This window comes from Triticum aestivum, chromosome 7D, assembly GCF_018294505.1.
Source record: "Triticum aestivum cultivar Chinese Spring chromosome 7D, IWGSC CS RefSeq v2.1, whole genome shotgun sequence".
NCBI lineage: Eukaryota > Viridiplantae > Streptophyta > Magnoliopsida > Poales > Poaceae > Triticum > Triticum aestivum.
This window is the reverse complement of record NC_057814.1, coordinates 197,616,059-197,616,638: the sequence shown is the minus strand read 5'-3', so window position 1 is coordinate 197,616,638 and position 580 is coordinate 197,616,059.

Below are 580 nucleotides of genomic sequence, written 5' to 3'. Positions count from 1 at the left end.
GGCGGGCCGGCGCTCGGCTGGGCTTCGGCTCGGTCGGGCGTCGCGCAGTTTTTTTTTTAAAAAGTTCCGCGGAAAATATAAAAATCAGAAAAATATGAAATAAATTTTCCCCGTCTAGTTAGAAAATCTAGAATAGGGTGAACATTTTTATAAATCAAAATAAATATTTTGAAAACATGCATATTTTTTTAATGCAATGAAAATTGCAAATAAAATCCAAATAAAATCCAAATAAATTCCAAATAATGATTTTAACATTTTTCCTCCAGTATTTCAAATGTTTTGGAGAAGTCATGTTTTCTCCTCTCGTTTATTTTAACATGAAATATTTTTCCGGAGAGAAAAATAATTAAAACCCCAATCCTCGTTTGAAAAATCAAATTTAAAAATTCGAGAAAATCCCCAACTCTCTCCGAGGGTCCTTGAGTTGCTTAGGATTTATCGAGGATTTGTCAAAATGCAACAAAACATGATATGCAATGATGATCTATGTATAACATTCCAAATTGGAAATTTGGGATGTTACAGGACCATTCCGGAACTCCTCGTGACGTCCGGGATCTCATCCGGGACTCCGAAC